Below are 24,343 nucleotides of genomic sequence, written 5' to 3'. Positions count from 1 at the left end.
GCTCTCGTAAAGCCAGCGGCGCGAGGCCTAGTAAAAAAAGCTGCACTGCTGCCAGGGCATTGTGTGGGGCCCCTGAAGCTCCCGGAGTGACCCCACCAGCCAGGGAGAGGGACCAGTTTAGCACCCAATGCAACTAACACACATGATTACAGCTTACATCCCCATGGGTGTGTACATCAGCACGAAAAACACCCAAACAACATGCATGCAGATAAATTCATTTAAGTGCATAAGGTCATTCAGAGAAGTCCCCAGAGCCATGTAATGATCACTCCTCCCATTGTGCCACTTCAAAACAATAACCACATGTTTACTGCTGTCATATTTCACTTCCTTTTTTATACCTCCTCCATATACTGTGGAAAAACATCATTAAATCGGAAACAGGTCAGATAGATAGAAAAAAAACAAAAAACAATAAAAGATAATCAAGAGATTGTGTAACGTGACTGACTAATATATTTAGACTTTTCGCATACAATTTAAGGTGAGGTGAAATGATCTTGTCTTTAAAGCTCCTGTAAGGAACTTTCTGTTTATGTTGATTTCTCAAAGTGAAAATGTTGATCTTGTGCTATGCATGTGATGGTAGTGTTTTCTGAAAACACTACCAACTTCTGAAACTGTTGTTTCAAACGGTTGTTTCTTCATCATGCTGCTAACCGTCTGGTCTGATGTCAATGTCATATAATAAACTACCAAAGGAGCGTCTAAAGTACCAGTGGGCGGAACTATCTTTACTTTGATCTACTGCAACATTAAGATGCTCATAACACACGACAAACAATGACACAATACAGAACATGAATTACAACACAGCAGCGTGAGAGGAGCTTTTTTTCCACTGTGACTACTTTAACCGTTGAGAAAGAAGTTTATCTGATAAAGAGTCAGAAAGAAGTACTGTATCTTTCAATTTCACTCAACTAAAATCTCAAAAAATTCTAGACTTTTTCCTCAATGTGAAATTTCAAGTTTATCTTATGATTATAAAAGGAGTAAAGGATGAGTACTGCTGCCTCCTTGAATAAGTGAAAATTATTTAAATTGCTTCCATTTCTCTATTCAACTATTTGAGCATACTAAGACCAATTTATGAGCACAGACTTGTAAAGTGACTGCAGCTCTGACTCAGTGGGACTTTTCAGTTTTGTAGCGCCAAACCAATTCCTCCTCAGAATAATAATGCTGCTTTAAATTGACAAAACCTCTGAGAAACAAGAGGAATACTTGCTTTTAAAGGCTCATACAGCGACATATGTGCAAAGATATTTCCCTAAGTACTCCTCGAGTGTTCGACTACAGTCTCTGTCTGAGAGGGTTTGTTGAAACCATCACATCAGTTTGAGTGACAAACACAGTCCCCGAGCCTGATAAAGCAGCTCAATGGCCGTGGGAGGTCAATGATGGCACAGAAATAAGCCCTACATTAATGTTTCATTTATATGATTTTCCTGGATATGAAATCTTACTGATAAGCTCAAGCAAATTAAGTGTTTGAAAGGAGACCCATAAGCAGCTTGGTATTTGAGAACGGGGTCTTTGAGTGGGAGCATCTTAGAAACCAATTACCAGACAAGAAATAGATCATTATTTTTCTTAGAGGATTGAGTTGCGGGGATGTGGGTGTGAGGGGGGGCAAAGGTGGTTGCTAAAAGGAAGGGAGGGTTTTCGAGATTGAGGAGGGAGGGCACAATAAAGACATAATCATCTACCCTCAACTTTTCCTATCCAACTTTCAGATTTTAATTTGCCTTCTGTGAAGTGGTACCTAATTTACTTTCGCCTCATCCCTTCAATGCACCATTGTTGCCGCTGCTGAGATTCAGAGCTTCCTCTCTTAGCTCACCTCGGCGTGAAATTGGTTTAATGAAGCTGAAAGGTATGGGGCTCTCACAACACTGTGGATTCCAGTGACACTGCTTGATCCTCCCCACCCCTCCTCTCCTCTCCTCTCGCTCCCTCCTCCCCCATCTAAATCAAGCTCAACTCCCTACACACTCGTATTACGGTGACAATTTATAACACACCCCACAAAAGATTCCTATCTCACACATTACATCAGTGCATATTACTGTCGCTTTCACGGCGTCAGCTCTCAGGCTGCAGGGGGAAAAAAGTGACTGGCCTATCAGCATCAGGCAAATTATCAGCCAATAACATTTATTAAAATGGATCAGATACCTAGAAGAAAGAGGAAGTTTAAAAGTAAGGCCTGAATATGTAAATACAGAAACTGAAGAGGTGAAACTAACCAGAGATAAACCTCACCTCAGTTTCCCACCTCATCCAATCTGACCCTGTGAACGGCGTTCTCCTGTTACCTGTCCTCCTGGGTGTGGTTTCTAATGGGAATGGGAAGGAAGTCCTGTGGGATTATTGTGTGTTTGTGTGTGTGTGTGCACGTTACATTAATATGATCCCCTTAAGTAATATCGTTTACGTCTTCTCGTCCTCTTTTTGGACAATCGAATGGAAATGCATCCGTAACCAAATATTCCAGCCTGCGTGTTCTGGTTTGGGGCCCAGTGTGTAGGTGGAAGTTTGTGGTGGAAAAGAAAGTAGGGTATATGTGAGTGTATGGCGACAGCAGCATATAGGTGAGGTTTTCAATGCTACATGTACGGAGGGCGTATGATGAGCAGCTGTTTAGATAAAGGGTAGGACCACTAATTTTCAAGCATGCCTTTAAACAAAAATCAGGGGCCTATATAAGAGTGGTAACAGGTTTTGCTTGCTGTAATATCCCCTCAAAGTTCCCATGTGTAATGTGAGCGACTCAGGAGAAAACTTTTATCTGTTTTTCAGCCAAAAGTGGCAAACAATCTTAACTGATGTTCATGGAGTAGTTTTTAAAAGATAGTTACAGAAGTTCAGGGACAGAATTCCCTCTTCGTGTTACCATCCATTGTGTTTGGAACAACAGTCCCATGACACATTCGAAGAGGAGAACCTTGAAGAAGAGACTCCTATTTTGGACGATTCTTTCCTGTTTTGAGTAGCCCAGACTTACAGCTTGATGATGTTTTAGGCTTATCAATGCTGGGCCCTCAAGAGCCATATAGTTAAAAAACATAAATGGGAGCTATTGGGAAGTTTGATTGGAGTCAGTCTGCCCATACATCCGCGGCTCTGTCTTCTTAGAGTTAGAACGATGGTTTTATAATTATCCGGTGTTGTCAGTAACACGTAACCACACTACCATTTGCTGTAACTTGTAGTGTATCTCACTTTTCAAATTGTATAACCCCGATACAATTACAGAAATTTAAACGGACTCCTTACACTACATTATCAGTCTGAGTGGCAAGGTTCCGCCTCATTAGCACAGTAGCATCTTGAGAAAAGTAATATTACCTGCAGTAAACACACAATAGCTGATGATCATTTAGATGTGAGCCCTCTGCCTTGAAATTCCAGCTTTTTTTTTTCTTCCAAGAGGCTAACAACAAGAATATAGTGGCGAGTTATAGTCGATGTGCAGGAAGGAGGACTTTGTCCAGTGGCAAGATCAGTAATTCTAATCTCACAGAGCACCTAACCAAACAACACGTTTGTACTAAGCTAGTCGTCAGAGAGCCTGACGCTGCAAACACTGCAAGATCCACAACCTGTGAGCCAGGAAGGACTGAAGAGGCTGATTGCAAAGTATGTTGTTGAAGACATGCTTGCCATATCAACTGTTGAGTCTGCTGTCAGAGAACCAATTAGCAAAACAATGACAGGGTGCATTATCTAGAGCATTGAAGCAAAAAGAATAATACTAAAATTACTTTATTGAGTACTTACATTTATAATACAGTAACTATTAGGCTACCAATTGTTACTAGTTATCAGTAACTTGGCCTACACTGCGTATAACTTAAAAAAAACAGTATTTTAAAAGTTGGACTTTATATAGCTGCAAAAAAAATCATACGGCAAACCCTATGGGTCTCCCTGCAGAGACATGATCTGATAAAATGATCAAGATTTCAGCATATGTGCACATGTTAGAAAGAATAAATGCAGTGGGGAGAGCAGCCGAGCTATGGGTCAATTCTGGCTGCATAATAAATGTATGTTACAAGAGAACGATGATGCAAGAGGTGGTACATTTGATGTGCCAAATGTTGTATCTCATATTAAGGAATAGCTGTCATATATTCTGTATAAATGTCCTGTATTGTATCAGTACAAAGAAATGATGCACTGCTTAAAAATGTTCAAAAGTTAAATAAAAAAATTATCAATGTGCAGAGAAACTGTATCTTAACAATAATTTTGTCCAGGTCTTGTGAAAGATATTTAAATTTTAGTCAGGTTTTTTACATTTCGGCCTTTTACTGAAAGTAAAAACCTGTCAGCGGTCATATTGGCACCTTTCTTTTTTTTCAGACTGACCTGATAAACAGCTATACAATCCTTAAATGCTGAGACAAAGACAATATTTTTTAAAAGAAAGGAAGAAAAACACAAGAGAAGGAAGAAAAGACAGAGATAAAGAAGTTCAAAATCTTTTAGAGGAAGAGAATGGAACAAGAAAGGGACAGGGCTGACTCACAAAGCTTTCTTTACACTGTAATGACACGGACATTATGCTGAACTTTGCCTGCCGTAACTCTAAAAGAACGACCACTTTCACTGCTGCGGCGCTCCGGCCAGCCAGCAGCACGCACTGCTGTTTGTCTTTCAAATGCCATTGTGGGTGAGGCCACTAGTGTACGCACAAAGTGCCTGTTACAACTTTCTATTCACTGCAGGATTGTGCAACTCACAAAGGAATGTCAAATTACCCGAGTATGATTTTGTGCAATTTGGAATATCCAGCGATCAACATTTTATCTGAGGTGGCAAATGAGTTTTAAACACTTTCATGTTTTCTGTGATTTCACAGTCTCCAAAGCCAGTATAGTCACAGCACTGGTATGGTTACGAATGCACAAGTTTATGGCTCACACGAATGCATTTACACAGAAAGTACTGCTAAACTGTTGTATTTAGCTTTTTCCCAAGGTAAAACCTGATCTGCAGTGAGCGCAGGCTGGGAAGATTACAGCTGAACAGAACCACAGGAGTGCTATCTTTTACAGGTAATTACTCAATTATCAGTAAACACTGTCGCTGGAGACACAATGGCAGAGAGGGGATCACACAGGCCGCTGAATGATTCACTTCAACACCACAACAGCATGCATTCACAAGGAGGACAGCCATATAAGGAGAGGGAAAAGTCATTACACCTGCGTGTCAATTCATGCTTGAACCATGATAAAAGAGGAGAAGTTTACACTGAAATAAAAACTGTAAAAAAGGGTTTTTTATATCCACTTATTAATTCCTTCTTCAGTAATAAAATAATTTCTTAAGGTTTGCATGGATGCTTAAGTACCCTGCATGTGTCTTACTGAGATTTAGATCCATTAAACATCTCATTACTCAGACATTTAATGCACCACACAGCTCTGAAACACATCAGGTTGGCTTACTTTGCCATTACTACTTTTCACCACTAGTGGGTGCTAGTAAACAGATGTCATGAGGCTCTCAGGATCCCCTGCAGGCTCCAGCTTTAGAAAAAAAGGTCTTGTTTGAACAGTGTGAGAAACCAACATTGATTTCAGAGGATTGTTTAAAGACACAGGTTAAGACAGAGACAGTCAGGTAGATAAACAGATAGATGAGGTTTTTTAAAGGCTGGGTGTTCAGTTACATTGATGTGGGCTGAAAGGATGAGTCCTTTCATTACTTTGTAAATATTTAGGGAAAATTAGAAAAGAGGAGAAGATGTGACACTTGCCCTGAAATACAGAGCAGCTGCTGAAGAATTGAGGAAATGTGAAGTGTCTTCCTCTGCAATGTTTTATTTCAGGTTGTGGTTTGTTGGAAAGGTTAGTCAGAGTGCAGCATTTTTCCACCTGAAGCGTGAACCCACACACACACGCTTACACTCACACACACAAACCAAAGGGTGGAAACTCCATAAGGCCCTACCTGCCTGTGGTCCATGGCCACACACCTGTCCTAAAGCCACGGCCCACAGTCCTTCCCTGCGGTCCCTCACACACTCACCACATGGGTTAACAACACACACAGTGAGTAAAACACACTCCTTCGCGATGAAGCAGCCCTGCAGGCTTTCTAAATCTCTCCTGAGACAACCTGCCGTGAGGTAATGAGGAATTAGATGGGAGGAAGGAGGTCTGCTGAAGATTTACAGGTTTTAACTCTTGTTACTGTCACCCAGGAAGAGCCACAGGCCTGTGGCTATCAATAACAACAACCACCAGCTCCTAACCAAAACAAAACCACCTCACAACTACCACAGGGAGATTAGTACAGGGGGGGTTAAATAGATGTTAGGAAGTGTCATACATTCTATTAATAGCTCCAAGCTGCTACCTTTTAGTCTTTACAGTCGTTATGGGGTTTCAAACATTGCATAACATAAATGTATCACCATTCACCAAGAAGTTATTCTGAGTCGGTTTAATTCAGGGACGCACCATTTGGACTTTTTGAGCTGACACTGACAACCTGCTCCTGATATTTTTTCCATTTAAGTATTTTAAAATAAGCATTTTCTGCACACCTGAGGCTAAGAAAGGCTTAGGCTTAGTGAGCAACGATATATATTACATGCCAATTCTAACCAACATCACTATAAACACAAAGAAAACAAAGAACAGCTCTGATTCATCAATTGTTTTTGTTTGTTCCCTTAGAAAAAAAGAGTGGTCATCTGTAAATTCAGTGATTTGTCATTGGGTCTCTGGTAAACGTCTACCTTTCTCAGGTACTCACAACAGCACTAACTGCTGTAGCTACTGCTGCTTCATGCATCTGTTTACCTCCTCTGGACATACTTGAGGCACGTTTTGTTAATTGCAATCACGTTCCTCCGCAGTAATAGTCACGTCTTTCCAGTCAGCTTGTTGCAGGCTTGCGGCTGAACTTCTTCTTCATGCAAAGGTAGATCACACTCTGCCACCTACTGTGTTGGAATATGCAGGCTTGCTAATTGGTAAATGAAAGCAACTTTTATCAGTTGTTTTATAGGATATAACTTTATTATCAAAAAACAAAAGAAGATAATTTATGATATAAAAAATTTCTGGCCTGATATATTTTGTAAATTCTTAGTTTTATGAGCAATGAACCAAAAATACATTCTAAAAGTCAATTCAAAATGTTTACATTTTTCATTCCTAAATGATAATTAGCAAACCGCTTGGGTATGATTTGGTATTCCAATTTCTGAATTTTTTGAATCCGAAGTATCTCTTGTGGCCCTCAGTATATACATAAATCGCAATGTGTTATATGAAGGAACAATCACTTTACATATAATTTAAATAAAAGCACTGATTTGAATATTTCATTAGGAGAAAGAAAACAAAAAAGGTATATCTTTTTATTTATAGTTTTTGTTTGAGCAGATAGAATTGAAAGAGGTTGAATTAGGCCATTTTACTCACATTTCTATGAGACGTTTCTTCAGGCCTGCATGAGCCATCCACTGAACGGTCACAGTGTTAACAAGAAAAATAATAATTAAATACTGCACTGATATGACAAGTTTTTAATTTATAGCATGGTAGCATTATTATGCTGTCCTTATTGAACTCCAAATGTACTGTATGTACATTCATATGGTTGAATTTGCCAGCAATGCCTTTAGTACATTCTCAGACAGAGCCTGTGTGACAAACTTCTGCAGCCACTCCTCATTCCACCTGACTCCTACTAAGAGTGAGCAGGTAAATAATCTGAAATTAGATAGCTTCATCTCTCTGAGAGCCTTCACTTATAACCCCTCACCCCTTTATACCACTACTACTGCATACTTTATTGGCAGCTGAAAAAAATTCTCCTTTCCCCACGTTTACTCATTTAAATCTTCTTCTTTAGACAAGCAGGAGGGAAATGGCTTGTAATGGTCACATAAATGTCAAAAGCTTCATTCAGTGATGAACTGACAACAAAGTGTGGGAGTTTTGGAGATGATCTGCAACTATTTGATGATCAAAGGAGCCAGAACCGCTTACTGTTTAAATCTTAAAGTGACAAGTCACTGATTTCAAGATAAGACAGAGGCTGATACCTGTGAAACAAACCAACCGTAAGAAATACAAAATGATCATCCGGTGTGATATTCAAGGTGTTTTTGTGGCTGCAGACTACAAACTGTATTACCACAAACGTCACCACGGACCAAACCTGCACAACAGAAGGTGACTCATTCCAGTGCTATGAAAATAACCACAGGATTAGAAGCTGAACACTGATTCATAAACAGGATGAATGTAGAAAAACCATCATGACTTCACTTCGTAAGAGGTTATTCTCGTTCAGTGAGTTTAATTTTTAACTTCTGATGGTTATTTGACATCGAATATTTTATTAGCACACATTAAGAACTTAAACACCTTTCTATGAATTGACTGTGGGAATATGCATCACAGAGTGGGGATGCATGCTGACGGTGATTGATACTGAATGACAGCTAGGAGGCTCTCTCTCTCAGTTATGACAATACCGCGAGCAGATCTAGCAGAGGGGCCCCGAGTTCAGCGGATGGGCTTACACCCTGAACAGGTATGTACTGTGCAATTACCCGACTAGCTCAGAACACGCAATAATCAGTAGGTGCTGTACCATTAAGTACGGGGGCGGTGGTGCAAACAATTTTAAAGAGAGACCACTAGTGTCAGGTGTCGAGATTTTCTTCACCTGACTAATTTTCCCCGCCTTACCACTGCAGTGCAGGGTGTTCTGTGAGATGAGGACGTAGTGGGTGTGCCCGAGCATGGGAGAATGTGTGTAGGTGTGCGCACGGTTTTAAAAATAGGGCATGCTTGAAAGACAACTGACAAACTGAACGCATGTGTGTGTTTATGTTTTTGTCCTGGTAGAGCGTGTGAACGTGGCTCGATTGTGTCTAGGTCTGACACAAGGAATGAGGAGAGTGCTGCCACTCCATCATCACAGACTGAGATAGTGTAGAGATGGCACGATTTGTGTGTGGTTGTGTTTGTATGTGTGTGCACACAGGAGAGGGTCTAGGGCATGTGATGGATGATGGATATTTGGAGATATAAGGACTTAAAAGTATGCTGACATGCTTGAAAACATGTATGAAAGATGCACATGGGTTTTGACTTTGCGAGTGTGTGCGTGTTTGTGTGTGTATGCATGCGTGTGTGTTTTCAGCCATGTCTGCAGGGTGAGGTGGAGGCCGATGCTTTGGCAGCAGGTCTGGCACGTCTTTCAGGCCCAAACCTGCAGAGGGGAGAGAGAGTGAGAGAGGGAGAGAGAGAGAGAGAGAGAGAGAGAGAGAGAGAGAGAGAGAGAGAGAGAGAGAGAGAGAGAGAGAGAGAGAGAAGGGAGGACGAAAGTAAAAAGGTGTGAGAGTTTGCCTGCCTTCATGAGATATGCTTCACTTCTACCTCACCATCACATAAAACTCCAGCAGCCATCAAACCAACATTTCTGAAGCAGGATCAGGTTTAGAAACTGCATCAGCAAGGCAGTTCAAAAGCAAATTACTTAATTCATGTTTGAACACCCTACAGTGACTTCCCCTGTATCTCCGCACACATCTACCCCTTCTTTGCATCCAGCTGGGTGGTAACAGTTCTCACCTGATAAACTTCTTGTTATGCTTCTGTTTAGATTTATATCTGCACATGTATCTTACCACGGGGCAACAAGCAAGCATGTGGGGTAACTTTGTTTTGCTCCAACATTTCAGCCAGGCGCATCGCCGTTGATGAACACATTGTGTTTCAGCAGTCACGCAGTTCAGGAATGTGTACAAAATGTATTTGTGGAGCTCTTTTCTAAGAAAAAAAAAAAAGAATTAGTGTACCCTCTAATTGTGCAAACACTTTAGTTTTATTTAGGCTGCCAGAGATGTTTCATGTCAATATGTCTAACATGTCGTGAAGCACAACTCCAGCTGGGCTCATCACTCACTAAGTTGGTTTAACGTAGTTTGATCAAGATTATATGTTACATTTCCAAATTAAGTCTAACCTCTGCTGCGGATATTGTTAGATAAAAGGATTTCCTGAATAATATCCACATAATACCTACACCTACACAGGAACACTTCTAAAGAGAGTACGTGTCCCCTTAGGCATTAAATCACTCCACATTGTGACCACGGCAACAAAAGTGACGTTAGAGAGTGTATCAACTCCATAACCTCAAAGGAAATCTCTATTCAGGGGCCATAAAAGAAAGCTAGAGCCTGCTATCGCTGTGGGGCCGCTCACAGAAAGAGAGAATGGATTAAGGGAGAGAAAACAGAGGAGAAGAGAGTACAGGTGAAGTCCTATGGCTATGGAGGTTTGCTCAGCTGTGCGGTATTCTTTTCTGTGCCCCACCCTGTAACCAAAGGCTGGGATATCTTTCCATTTCACTCTTTTTTTCCACCCTCCCTCTCTCTCTCTCTCTCTCTGTCTCTCTCGCTCTCTCCATCTCTCTTTCATATTTGCACAGGTGAGAGGACAGCAGTCCAATAGATGTGGGTGGGAGACTTGACAGTCAGGTTTGCCTGGCTGGTGGAAGAAGGAGTTCACCTGTGGACTGTGGATGGATGGAGATCTGATGGCGGGGGCCCAGCAAGCCTTTTGTCTGGAGAGACAGACAGCAAACACGCAAACAGAGAAAAAAATGGAAGAATTTAGTCAAAGAGCGTTTCACTCAGAAGATCATTAGTCATAATGACCCGTAACAAGGCGAGAAATAGGAGCAGAGGGCAAAACTTTACAAGAAACTAAAATGAGAAGTTGCAGCAGGTAAAACACAAACCTGTCAGACACAAACTATTCAAGAGACACAAACAAAATCATGCGGCGTAAAGGGAGGAACTGAACAAGGCTGGACAGAGAGCAGGGAGGCAGGTGGAGCAGTGCAGAAGTCATCATAAGGGTGGGGAGGCTTTACTCCAAGGGCCAAAAGTTCACAGTGAGGAGACAGAGTGAGCAGGTAACCCTAGCCACCATGTGCCAGAGTCTCACGTGTTCCCCCTCATTGTCTTAACGGGCTGAAGCTCGGGTTTCTGGAGCACACAGAGCTTCCTGGGAGATGAGGTCCAAGCACCAAAACTGCCCACCTCCACCTCCTCGCCCCTTGGACCCCCCCTAGGCCCCACCTTGCTAAGGTAAACACACTCACATTCAATAAGCAAACACATGCACAATATGTCAACACATAAGAGCATTAGGTAAACAGTGGAGTACTCGATGGAGCCGGAGAAACCTGCCTTCATCGTGCAAACACAAGAAAGAATAACACACTCAACACACAGACACACACACACAACAATGGACAGAGCAAATCAAAGTGAGGAATTTCTTAATGAGGAGCTATGATCAACCACTTAGGCCCTGTCCTTGTAAAAATAACAACAAACAGCCTGTGTCATTGAATGTTAGCAACTGGAGGAACGAGTTGTAAATCACCATAATTAGCATTACACCCATGTCAAAAGGAGCCACTCTCAGACACATGAGGCAGGATTATCAGAGGGTAAGATGTGTACACCAGAGGCTATTTCTTAGACTCCCTCCCCCCCTCTCTCTCTCTGAGAGCATCTTGTCTGATTCATACCTGAGTCAGTAATAGGGTGTTAGTCTTGATCAAATTGGCTAAAAAAGGAGAAATTAGTTCAGGGTCCTGCCACCAATGTTTTAATAAAAGTTAAGGCTGCTTTGATTGTTTAAATTTGTCTAAACTTTTTTATGTAACTGAGTTAGATACATTTTTTCGTCTTCATCATCTTTTTTGAATTGGTGTGTATGTGGTTTCCGGTACTTCACGAGCCAGCCTCAAGTGGATCCTTGATGAACAGTTTTAGCACTTCCGCATTGGATTCATATTTTTAGACCGGAGGTTGCAACTGGGTTAATACTGATTGGCTCTTTCTATAACAGCCTGTTATCAGTGATGAATGTGGTGTAAATAGGTGGATGTCACATGTAATGTAAAAGCACAACAAGAGAAAGTGTTACAGAATATAAACACAGTCCATATACCTTTCACTTCAGAAACCAATAGGTCATATCAGTGAGGCTGCATCCATGTTCATTTACAGTATGTAGTTTTCTTTATAGAACACAAGGTACCTGATGACTTGCAAAAATACATTAGAGTCCTTCTCAGGTGCTCCCTTGACTTTTGCTCTTGCTCAATCAAATGATCAAAGTTTCTTTCTGTCCAATTCTTGTTATCAGTAAATCAATGAATCAACCAATCAATCACTTTTTCCTCAGCCTCAGCTGTGCATAATGTTTGGCACTTATTAGCAAATGTTTGTATGCTTACACACCAAACTAGGATTAGGGATAAGAGCCTGGGTGTAGTCTTACAGAACTGCTAGCACGGCTGTAGGCTCCTTTCTTTGCTCTTGGTTGTTGACTTCATTGCGATGTGAGCTAGGAAAGTAAGTGCTAACTCTCTTTGTATGGATTGCATTGAAACAGCCTGTCTTTTTGTTTTCACTTAACTTGTTCATAACTATTTTAATTAAGTGTTATGATCAGTTGCTAATATCTTGAGGCACCCTAGTATTTTAGGGGTGAGGACCCTAATCAGGAACAGCATCACCCCTAACATGGGTCTAACTGTGACTCTTATTTATTTGTATCCTAATTTCTGTGATCTTCCTACTGTTGTGTGAACTTTTAATAAAGGCATGAAAAACCAACATTGTTCAGAGTCACCACTAGAAGTTTATGGCAACATCCTGTTTGTCATTTGTGACCTGTAGCAGCACCTTATCATACAGCATCATAATTTCTCTCAGAGCTATACCAGTCCTAAATATTGTTTATATGACCATCAGAGCCCACAAGATGAAATTCATCAGCCTGACAATAAAGATGTTGCTGATTGTATTGTTGTAACTTAAAGGCCAATCTGCTAGCACAAATGAGTGAATGCGTGCCACACATACCTCTCTGTCTAGAATAGATAACTTTTGCTGTCTCTGTTCCTCTTCAGTCACTGGTCTCTCATGCTCTGCCTGAGGCCAGTGATCCCCATGATCACTGTATACACGGCCTGGAATACCTGTGATGTCACCAGGATGCCATGAGGCCCACACAATGACTGCCTCTATGACAACATACACCAACTAGTTCAGGAAGTGGAAATCCCATTAATTTTTTTCAAACTGATGATATGATATTACTCTAACAATGAAAATCAGAATGCATGAAACTTTTTCTGATAAGATCAGTCCAAAATAATAGAAAACACCTAGTAAGAAAATATCAGATTCCTAAAAGTTAAAGCTTGCATACCAAAATATTTCACTAAAGGGGTTTCCTAAGATTCCCACGGTAGATATTAACAAGAATCGTCCAATCAAAAAGCCTTCAAAGACTGTCATGTGCACCAGTTAAAACTACAAAAAAAGACTGAAATGGATTTTATAATCTGCAGCTTACTTTGGGTTCCTTCATTTTTCTGGGATCAATTCTGACTGGATTAAGCCATTGTTGGTGTTTTTCTTGAACCACTTTTCATGGAAATGGCTGCTAAAGCTCATGGGTATTGTTGTTTTTACAGAAATCAGAAAGTTGAAATAAGTAAAAGAAACTAAAGACAAACTTTTATGGCTGTTTGATTATGTAGCAGAGTTCTGTTTTTTTTTAGATAACTTTTACATACAGTATTATTATAAACTACTTAGTTTACATTCTGTTTGAATGTCCGCAAACCCTGATCTAAAGTCACATTGCAGCAGAGTTCCTATACAAAGACATAACAGTGATATCTTAACTGTTATCAAAACCTACACCTCTGACTTCCAAACTGCTCCTGGTATCACAGATTGCTGTCACTGCATAACGATTGCATAGATAGAGAGAGATAAGCCAGTCTCTCCATGGGAGGTGATGGGCCTTGCCTTTCCAGCCATTGGTCACTCCCTGATTACCGTCGACAAGGTGCTCAGACCAATCGTCCCCCACTGGGAGAACAAATGACCCCAGGAGTTAAAACCATATTAAGCTACTGTAAGTGGGAACCCCTGAAGAGACATGTAGTCTCACCTGATCAGGCCATGTTCGGTAGAGTATCACTGGTATCATTACATCTTAAGAGGAGGAACAATCAAGGAAAAATTATGATTTCTTCTTTAGTTTTTTTTTATTGTCACACATCTTAGCCTCCCTGCACTGGTTACCAGTTACTTTTTGAATCACTTTTTCTTTGCCAGGCACAAGAGTACATTTTAACTTCTTAGTGTCCAAAGTGGTCTCTTGGATTTAGTGGTTTAGGCATGCTGGTTGTTCAGGTCAGAAACAAAGAGTGATGGGGCGTCAGCTGTATTGGTTCACAAGATTTGGAAGAGCCTCCCAGTTATTATTCTATCTGTTGATATTGAACCTTTTTTAAGTTGCCAATACCAACAGCAACCCAACAAAGCAGTATCCGTGACGTCACCCATCTGTTTGGCGGGAGCCATATTGCTGCTGTCGAGCGATTGTGAGGTAAAGAGGTGGGCTTTGAGCCTCCTAGCCAACAGCTACAGTGTTTCCGCAGCTGTGCCTCTCATTGGAAGACTCGTAATCTCAATATCTTCGAATTTGCCATGTTAGAAAAAAATTCACCCCCTGTACAGTGTGTGCCGATCAAGAAATGAGCTATCCAGACTACACTCGTCTTTTGTACCAGACTGTAAACATGTTTATTTCTGCTGTAAAGATCTTCTTTTTTTTAATTGGTGTGTAAGTGGTTTCCAGTACTTCCGGAGCCAGCCTCAAGCGGATCCTTGTTGAACTGCAGTTTTAAGCACTTCCGCATTGGACTCGTATTTTTAGACCGGAGGTTGCCGCTTGGATTTTACACAGCGCTGGCACAGTGTTGTGCCAAATGCAACTCAAAGCACAAGCGGCACTAGCTGTAAACATATGTCGGAGCCTCACATAGACACACACTTGGACACGCACACACACAAAGTGCTGTTCTTTCCTGCACGCTCCACCAGTTCACAGATCCCATCTTTCCACGCCTCTACTACAACTTCCTCTGATGACAGCACAGGTGCAGGATGACTTGATCTCACCATTTTGCCTCTATGATATTTGTGTTGGCCCTATGTTACAGAGGCGTACAAACAGTGTATTAACCAAGCAATGTGAAGAGAGACATGCTCCTGCTTTAAAAGCTCTCTTTAGAAACTTTTTAACCGACTACTTTTTATTCCAACAACCACTGTTACTTGTTTCTCTATCTCTTTTCTGTTGTGCTACCACCTTATATTAAGTTCATCTTATGAGCTTTTCTGTGTAAGTATTGCACTGTGTTTAAAAAAATGTATATTGGTTGTGTTTTTATACTGTGTATGGAAAGCACTTTATACTCGCCTGAAATGTTTTACAGAGATACATTTTGATGAATTTCAATTTACCTTAAATGTCTTGTTTGTTTTCCATACATGTGACAATAACTCCCTAAAAAGCTGTGATGATAATAAGAGGATTATCCCAGAGTACAAACTATTTTGAATTAATTTGAAGAACCATTGTAACTGCATTCTTATTACTGGTTATATTATTCATAAACTTCCATTTATAAAGACATCGGTGTTTGAAATAATCATAACACACTCTTAATAAAAAACAACAATACACCACTACCACTACCTGAATAGATGTGGCACTTGAATGTAAACCTGTCTTACCGGTTGTTAAAGTAAGAAAAATACCACAGTGCACTTGAGCAGCACAATACAACCCAATCTTAAGCTGTGTTTCCATCAAGTGGTTTGGTACGGTACGGTACAAAATTATTACCACGACCACAAGATATCAAAATAATCTAGCAGTTCTGTCCTACTGTTTGACACTCTTCTTTTGGAGTATCAAACTAGAGAGAGACAGAGAGGGGCACAGAGATGGATGCAAAGGGAGAGGGAGATTGCACAAGACAAAATACCTTTAACTTGATGTTTTTAAATAATTAACCTAGCATTGAGATTAATGACAACTTTTTTCAAGCAAAAGTTCACCCTAGGCTCAAATACACAGAAGCAACAGATCAGGCTTTTGTTTTGAATAGTAGTCTTCAAGTGCTTTCAAGCCATATTTTCATGCTTTTGACATAAATGTAGCTAAAATATAGCCAATACAGACTGCAAAGAATAATTTTCCAATGTCTTTTGGCCTAGATCCGCAGGCAGCTCACAGAAAGAATCGTCTTTTATTCTATAGATTTTTGGCGTGTGGGACACATGTGAGACTTGCTGCCCATGCCAGCAGACTGAATGGTCTGATCTATTAATATAAACGCTGAAATAAAAATCAAGCTATTAAAGAGCTGTCACGCAGCCAACTTGCATCCTGTGTGAAGCACTACAGCGTACAGCTCGCTGTGGACAACACAAGTAAGATCACAGTTCACTATACCGAACAAAATCAGACCACTTGGTTGAAATTCATCATAAAGCTTAAACTAGTATAAGTACCGAGAGAACTACTGCTCAAGATAGTTAAAAGATATGTAATCAAAATTATCAAATCAACAGCTGTCCCTGTAAACTGTGTCTTCAGCTCTCCTAACAGTTAGGAATACTATGTGAAGTCTGGTTTTCCTCTGCCTCTCTCTGGAGCTTGTGCAGAGCCATGTGGAACTGTGTGGAGGTGCAAATGCTAACATGGCCCAATCTGTATGCCACAGAGAAAAAACAATCCATGCTAATCTGCCTCCACAGACAGGAGTCCAGTTAGGCCAATCAGGAGGGGAATCATCTGGAGTGGAGAAGCCCAGATCAGGCCCTGATTGCAGCAGGGTGATTTGCAGCCTGAGAACAATGATGGCTGCCAGGGTCAGTACTGATGGAGGGGCTCTGACTGCACCACCAATGCTCACCTGACATTCATACACTGATGTGCATACATGCATGAGCATGAGTTGAACACACACACACACACACACACACACACACACACACACACACACACACACACACACACACACACACACACACACACACACACACACACACACACACACACACACACAGTTACCTAAACACTCACATTGTGTGAGTGAAAAAGTTAGAGGGATCAACCTTGCCAGGTTTACTCTGTGACCTGAACTCGCCCCCCAGGCTTGCATTTGACCCTTCCTGTTTCACTAACAACACACAAACCAAAACAACTCAGCAAGCTACTTCCTATGAAGTCAGCACAGATAAAACGGGAAGCCAGCTTTGCCCTGCAGCAGCGTATGTAAATACGACGGAAAAGCTGAGGCTTGCATGAATGAGAGAAGGAGGGGGTTCAGATGTTAAGTGTGCTTATGAGGGGAGTGGGAGAAAGAAGCCGGGAGGAGGAGAAGAGGGGACGATGGAGGGAGAAGTGGGGGGTTACCATTAAGAGTTTCTTTAGAGCATCCCCTTTGATCTGACTGGTCATCATTTTGGGGAAGAGGAAGGAGCAGGAGTGGGGACGAAAAGGTCTTTTCAAAGTGACCCCTTGGCCTCACGGGCAGCATCAGCACCTGGGTGGTGCAACACATCAATTAAATTCACAAAAAATATCTGAATCCTGTCAATGAGAGAATTTGTTGGGCCACCTTAGGCAGATCTTTGACAAAAGTAATCAAATTTGGACAAAATAAAGTTTGCACCAAACAATAAGAAGTTTTATCTCTAACCGATTCAGCCATCAATTACTATTGACGAGGTATAAAACGTTATAATTAACCTCATTAAAATATCTAAAGGCAATCAAAGAAAGGGATAGGTGATTAAAGCACCTGTTGGAAGATTTTTAGCCAAAAATGAAGTCTCTATGTGACATACAAAAGCAAGAGACCCTCGGCATAAGGATCGATTATTTCTGTTTTGTTGTTTTTACTGCTGAAAACAGCTGCCCGTGGGAATAGTGTGAAACACAGTCATTAATGTCACACTGCTCAAACAGCCTTCTTTTTTTTTTTTTCCACGGCAAAGATTCTTGATGAGTGATATAATTATCTGTCAAAGATAAGATTTACACATGTACAGACAAGACATGCCTCTTTGTACACTGGAATATGAAATGAAATAAAGATTTTTGCTCTTCATAAGTTAACATTTTTTCAAGATATTTTGAACAAATAAGTTGTGATCAAGAGTCTCACTGGAATCATTTTTTCAGAGGCTGACTCCAGAGGCACCAGAAACCGCATACCATTCAAAAGAGCCGATCTTTGCAGCAAAAATAAACATGTTTACGGCAGATCTAAGGCAGACTCTGAGTCAAACAACAAATTTTTATACCCACATCCCACAGCTGAAGCGGATCTGCTTGTACTTGTATCTGCAGGATATATATCGGTATTAAGACAGAGTTAATTCAGGGTTTGTCTCCTGTGTTTCAAAGTGGCCGCACTGTTGCCCCAGGTCCTGTGTGGGAGTTTAGAGGCTGGCTTTGTGCGTGCGATACTACACAGGTGAGACAGCTCTCAGCTTCTAGAATAGGCAGGTGAGTACATGCATGTGTGCCCCCCAATGTACACACTAACACACAAAAAAAACATAGATACAGTGTCACAGGTGGTTTAGTGATAAAAGTCTGTTAAACCGAAGGACAAAGAAGCAGGAAAACTTTCCACCTTTTATGAGAATGTAAGGTAGTCAAAGTTTCTGGGAGGTGGTTCTCAGTATGATAGGTGAAATATCAAAACAGAGGATCACTTGTTTGCCAAGTAGTTTATTCCCATTAGATAAGTTTATATATCCAAGATTCGTTTAAATAGGTATATATCCAATAGAGTTTCTCACTAAGGAAAGTGAGCATGCACTTACAGACTATTGTCTCCTTCAAGCTAAAAGATTATTTTTTTTGTCTGAAACAAACCAAGTTTGAATCCATATAATAAAGATTTATCAAAATGTGTTCCTATGGAAGAATTTAAATACATTACAAAATAAATGGAGTGTTGGAGTTTTTGAAAATGTCTGGAGGAGCTTAATAGAGCGTTTGAAATAAAATCTTATTAATGATAAAACCAAGGACTGGGGTGAAGAGAGGGCAGGGTAAGTTAGATAAAACTCAACAATAGAAGTCTGTGTGGTGTCAATATGTCTGTATCATCTATAGCTTTAACATCTTAAAACCCAGCCTTGGGCCATCAGACTGGTATAGAACAATTATGAATGAACCTTTAATTGCAAAAGGCCTTGTAAAGACTGTCGATAGGTACTGAGATGACATTTATGAAAAGTTTCACTTTGGTTTTAGACAAAATAAAGTCTTATATAACTTTCCTGAAAATGTACACATTGAGTTTTATGTTGCCAGCACAAAGTTAGTATTTATATGTTTTTGTATCTGTTATACATGGTTCTTGTAGGACATCCTTGACTGATGACAGAGATTGGAAACCATGGTGACTCTTGGCAAAAGCCTCCAGTTTAAGACCTCAGGGTCATTAGTCATCCCACCAAAGCAGTATTATAGTTTGTGGGTTCAGTCGTTGTAGGTTCTCTACTTTCATGATGCTGGGGATTGTATGTACTGTACACTCAATATCTCAGGGGATGAGAAGCCGTGTGAGAAGCCAGTGGGGGAGGTGAGAGAAAATATTTAGGGTGCCTACAGTTTTTTGGGGGACTGAGTAGATCTATTTAGCCCCCAGCAGATTCCCCCCCCTCCTCTCCTTCCCTCCTCCTCCCCCTCCTCCTTATCCTCCTCCAAACCCTCTCCTCCCCCTGGCTTTGTGTGCCCCTGAGCCCACTCCTCCCCCTTTTGTCACCCGGGCATTCCGCTTTGGTTAGCACACACAATGGGCGCTCAGTGCTCACCCTCCTGACACTGCATTCTGCCTGTGCACCAGGGAGTGGGCACGGGGAGGGGGGAGGGAAAAGGGGGTCTAAGGGGGGGAGGGTTAAAGGATGACAGCAACTCGCCCCATGTGACCAAAATGCCATCAAGTACCCCCCCCCCTAATTTTCAAAGACCATCGTCTAACTTCTCCCGTCCATACAGATGGGCAGTAAAACGGGTGCCAGCAGGCCGGCTTGGCACGGTGCAAAACAAAAACGTCGAGTTTGCTCGCCAAACAAACGAACAGGTGTCTCTCATGGCTGACTGGCGATGTGGAGCCTTTGCCTTCCTCCCTCAGTCTGTGTGCCCAGCTACATGTGTGTTCCCTTCATCTTTCTTTCTGCTGCCCGGCACACATCCTACACGGAATTTTAAGACCTGACTTCAGAACATTTTTGTCTGAAAATTAATCCCCTACAACGACAACGCTAAGAGTGAAATTGGCATGATTACAAGTTCGGGCTTTACCGCTTTGACATGTTTATCAAATATTTGGAACCCGTCCTGGCCTCCAGTTGCTTTGCCCCCGCTGACATAATGGGCAACGTTCAAACTGTCACAACTTTTTTTATTTTGTAAATAGTAGCACATGCACAACTGATAAATAGATGAGTCTATATATTTGAGTAAAAACCTTGTGAAAAAAAAAAAAAACAGATGTGTCCTCGCTGGAACAGGAGAACTTTGCCTTCTAATCTAGACCACTATGACTCTTAAAGGGACTCTCAACAGATACTACAGCACACTATGATCAGGTATCACAGGTGCAAAAAGTTGAGGCTAAAGTTGCAGAACATGTAACTACAGCCTGAAATTGAATTCCTATTTAAGGGTAGCAACCGGTGGAGGCCAACAGGATGACTGGGCGTGTGTATATGTGTGTGTGGCAGCAGTTCAGAGGCTGGTGGGGGGTTAGTTTGAGTTTCAAAGACCCTGCTTGTTCGCCCATATTTCACACCACGGTGACATCTTAAAGCCTAGACAGGCCTGGTTGCTTCGCCCTCTCTTTCACTTTCTGAGAAAAAAAAGGGGAATTGGGATGTGAGGGAGGGGGCACTGAAATAAATGCAAATGGTCCCCCAGAGGGGATACGAATTTTATGGGTTTAGAATTTAGTTCAGCCAACCTGAATAATCAAATGTGGGAACAAAAAAAAAACGAGCCTCCCCACCACCACCATAACTACCGTACCTCCAGCTTCAACCACCCCCACCTCAGGCCTCATCTCTGCTCCCTCCTGCCAGGTCCACACATAAGAGGAGCTCAGTACGTCCAAACTCTTATTAGGTTCTCCTTACGGGGCAAGGGGAAGGGGAGATAAATGAGGCTAGGGAGGAGGAAGGGGAGAAGGAGGGGGGTCTGAGGGAGAAGGAGGAGAGGGGCTAGTGTACCTGATCAGGCAGAACTGCCGGCTCCTGATTACGACACCATTTTCTCAGCAGGCCTCCCAGCCTCATCCTGCTTCTGTGAATATGGAGCGCAGGACCAGCCAATCCCCTCAGCGCTGCTTCTCATCTAATGGCAGAATTAAGACCGTTTAGAGTGATTTCCTCTGCCTTCATGCTCCTGCTCTGAAAAGAGCTGAATCTTTTTTCCCTTTGCGCCGATTTACAATGTGGGGGGTCTGGCATGCAGCGGGTGAGAGAAAAGTTCTACATGACTGAACATAACATTACAACAGGTGGGGAATTGAAGGGAGAGTCTGTAGAACATGGATGGGAACTATGTTATGTCAGCTTTACATATTGGTTACATTGAATTGCACATTGTAAGATTGGTAGTAAAGGTTTATCCTTTTAACACACCCAGCTTTCCTTTAAAACAACAAGCAGTGCTACGCCATTTTTCTGAACATCTCCATCACTGTGTTACAACTGGACACCTGAATCAGACAAAAGAACAGAGAGAGTGACATTATGGATAAACTTAAACATGTTTCAGGGTATTTTAAAGTTATAATAATTGGTCTTTGTAGGGGCATGACTTAATAACCCACCTTATGTAAAAGTCAAAGAAAACATTATATTAAGTTATTTTAATGGCACGCATTTCCATTTGAATTAATGCAAGTTTACCCAGTTTTTGATTTTTGAAATTAGATGATAAACTGTAAATTATATTATTTCTCGTTGTGAAAGCTTCAGTCATCGCATTACATTAAATCTGCAGGATTGGGATACTTTCAGGTTTGTCTGGATTTCAGGATTTTCAAACTTGAAGTGGTGACCCACAAGTATCATGGATAAGAGGGTGTAGGTGGGGGGTAATATGCTACTTAAGCCTCGTTATACTTCTTGATCGTATCTACACAGTGGCATACACCATAGTCCTGTCCCTAAGCAGAAAAGTGCCCAATCTTAAACTCTGCATGGCATATTCCAGGTAGGTGTGTGAGTTCTTAGTTCTTCTGTCCCACTATCACATCATCTATTCGGTACACTCTCTCTTGAACAAACTTAACAAAGCCAAATGATACACTTTGCCTTGCCTTAACCATAGCAGGTGAACCCGAGCAAATTACGGCTAAGTTGGAGCTTATAAATGTTTAGCAGTTGATCATGCTCCAATTATTGCGAAGGAAAAAAAGAGAAGAGATGTCAGGAGATTGACTGTACAGGCATTGAATTTGATGTAGGCTGTGATACCGGAAATTTTGTAAATGCAGGAAATACAGTTTGGCTCAGGAGACCAATCACAGAGCTTGTGGCCTGTGTTGTTTCCACGCCATGCTAATGTTTGTGTTGAGGTCTAACCCAACCTGTTGTTTATAATTGACAGCTGGGAGCCACATTAGCTGTTGGTGTTCATTTGCAGGCTGTGCTTGTACATGGAAGAAGCCTAATTAGAGGTTTGTAAATGTATTTAAATTATCTGAACAGATGTCTTATGCATATTTAAAGCAGGTTTAAATTAGAGGTCATTGCTTCATGTTATCTTTACTTGTTGGATACATGACAATGAAATTACATCTGTGAGCATGTGAGGGAGGTGAGGGGGGGGTCCTGCTTTTTTCTTCAATACTAGCCACATGCCTGGTTTGGGGCCCAGTAACCCTACATTGCCTGCTCAGTAAGAATAAAAAAGTAACCTCCAAACATGTCTAAGAATAATGGGAAATTATGCCAATGGAAGGCTGAGAATTTATAAATGTATAAAAGTTAAAACTCAAAAACAAAAGGACAAACTGATTTTGTCTTTTAACAGTCCTCAGCACTCACCATTTTATAAATTGTCATGTCTGGTACCAGTTACAGGCATTAAAAATCACAAAACAGAGATTATCAATCTTTTCACTGATGGTCTTGTTTGTTTTTACAGGTCATAAAGATGTGTCATTGTTAATTAAAGTTAAAAACTCGTCATTGTGACTTTAAGTATGAGTTACAACAGCTTAATGCCAAGTCATGCATTAAATATGTACACAATTACTGCAAAGTTAAGACATTAAATTATTATTATACTGAAAGTACCAATAAGAGAAGTTTCTTGAAGAATGACCATCATAAAATAATGTTATATAATGTTTTATATGATTAGATGGTAAGCATCCATATTCCATTTCACAAAAAAAGCCTCTAAAGATTTCTTAAACTCACAATAAAAGCTAAATTGTTACTCAAACTACACATATGTTCAAGTTTTGTTAATCTCTCTTGGTATTCTTGTTGCTGTGGCTCATTTCAGATTTCTCCTGTGCAGTGATTTAGAACCTTAATCTTAACTTCCTAAGCATCATAAACTTCTGGAGTGTTTAAAAAGCAGCTTTTCTCACCTCATAAAACTTGACCTTTGTGGGTGTACGTTTTCTTAGCACATGTGACCCTTTTACATACATGTAATCCCTACGTGGAAGGAAAGCATGCCAAAAGGTTGAAAGCTGATCATGTGTCAGATCAAACTGATTCAGCATGACACTAACCCATGCAGGGAGGAACTCTGGAAGCAAATCTGCTTAAACTCACTCCTTCTATGTCAAACTGTATTACATCAAGGCCATCACTGCAATATGGCATAGCACCATATCAAGCAGTCACAGTTTGAACCTGTTGCTTTTGTGTTTCCCATGCTTAATGATTCCCCCACTTTGCCTCCAACCTCCAGTAGACAAATCCTTCAGCTTTATTGCCCAGACTCAAGGGCTGCAGGTGCACCGGCCACAAAAGAGAGAGAAGGAGGGGGTGGTAGAGGAGGGGATGGGAAAGAGAATGGTCAGTCGGGAGATAAGAGAGGAAGGAAAAGAGCTCTCCCCCCCACACACCCCGGTTTAACCTCTACACTCACCCATCCTACCCCCCACCCCTGCCTGCCTCCACCCTGGCCATGTCCCTCACCCTGCTACACCTCTCTGTTTTGCTCGGCTGCCCATGCCACACGTGACGGGAGTGCAAACTGCGAGTGGTGCCGCCTGGCGCTGCCAGGGCCTCCCTGTGTGTGTGTGGCAGGGGGACAGGGGGCAGGCGTGGCAGAGTGGCCATGTGGCGGGAGCGGCCCTTTTCTTCTAAACCAGTAGAGGAGCAGTAATGACTGTGAGC

General features: G+C 41.4%; 1 protein-coding gene across 3 annotated transcripts in view; it reads right to left on the bottom strand.

The window, feature by feature from the left end:
• Positions 1 to 7,545: 7,545 nt before the first annotated feature.
• sox3 (SRY-box transcription factor 3) overlaps positions 7,546 to 24,343 on the bottom strand; it is a 49,593-nt gene continuing 32,795 nt past the window's right edge. Inside the window, exons 5-7 of one of the 3 annotated variants that reach the window (XR_004632277.1) lie at positions 21,203 to 21,326; positions 10,566 to 10,620; positions 7,546 to 9,261 (exon numbers count right to left, since the gene is read on the bottom strand). The gene's annotated coding sequence lies outside the window, so the exon portion shown is untranslated. Of the gene's footprint in view, positions 9,262 to 9,679; positions 9,822 to 10,565; positions 10,621 to 21,202; positions 21,327 to 24,343 lie in introns of all 3 variants that reach the window. The other 2 variants (XR_004632276.1, XR_004632278.1) reach the window with 2 other exon arrangements.

This window comes from Notolabrus celidotus, chromosome 8 (genome assembly GCF_009762535.1).
Source record: "Notolabrus celidotus isolate fNotCel1 chromosome 8, fNotCel1.pri, whole genome shotgun sequence".
Lineage (NCBI taxonomy): Eukaryota > Metazoa > Chordata > Actinopteri > Labriformes > Labridae > Notolabrus > Notolabrus celidotus.
This window is presented reverse-complemented; position numbering and strand designations above follow the sequence as displayed.